The following is an 808-nucleotide window of genomic DNA, read 5'->3' as shown; positions in this document are numbered from 1 at the left end:
CACACCATGCACATCTCGTGTGACACACACACCTGTTATCAGGGTTCGTGTAACCCCGTTACACCCTCCCCCATTAAGATTGACAACATTTACAGTTCCAATCGATTATTGCCTCAACGAGGCTCGCGTGTCCGTTAGACACTACAACTCAATTTGTTGGAATTCAACAACTCCCTTGCTCAATGAGCCCTGTGTCCAGGACACGAAAATCACCAAGTCTCGCTGGTTCTGACAGAGAGCACGGGCAAAGCCCAACTTCGTCCCCCGCACGCGGTGCGATATCAGACAGTCCGTCCGCGGCACCGGGGGGGGTATATCCTTGGCACAATTAGCACCAACGTCGCGCTCCGCGCACGCTTTCAGTGCCGAGTGGCCTCGTTAAGGATGTTGTCGACTATGAGTCTGACACATCTTTTCCCGCATGGGATGACGAGGATGGCAAGCTGTACTAGCAGCGTGATACGAGCCCTGTTCGCGCCTTGCGGACCCCATGTCCGGTATCTGACTTCTCGTCAACTGAGGGACGTGGTGTAATCACCAATGACCTCGACGGGGAAGAGAGGCGGCAGCTTGAAGCTGCCCATAAGGCGGCTCTAAAACGCGCCTACCCACGGCCGGTCATTGACCCTCGTGTGGAATATGGCTTCCGCCCTACGGATCTCGCTTTGGAAGCGAAGGGTGCGGTAACTCGATCGTTACGCGTCCACATCATCGGTCCCCGGCCATAACGGATGATGAACTTGCCACACGGAAAGCCAATCGAGCTCGTTTCTTGGTCTCAAAAGAAATTCCGTTAAACGTTTATCGC

The sequence above is a fragment of the Plasmopara halstedii genome (assembly GCF_900000015.1).
Source record: "Plasmopara halstedii genome assembly, contig: Scaffold_672, whole genome shotgun sequence".
NCBI lineage: Eukaryota > Oomycota > Peronosporomycetes > Peronosporales > Peronosporaceae > Plasmopara > Plasmopara halstedii.
This window is presented reverse-complemented; position numbering follows the sequence as displayed.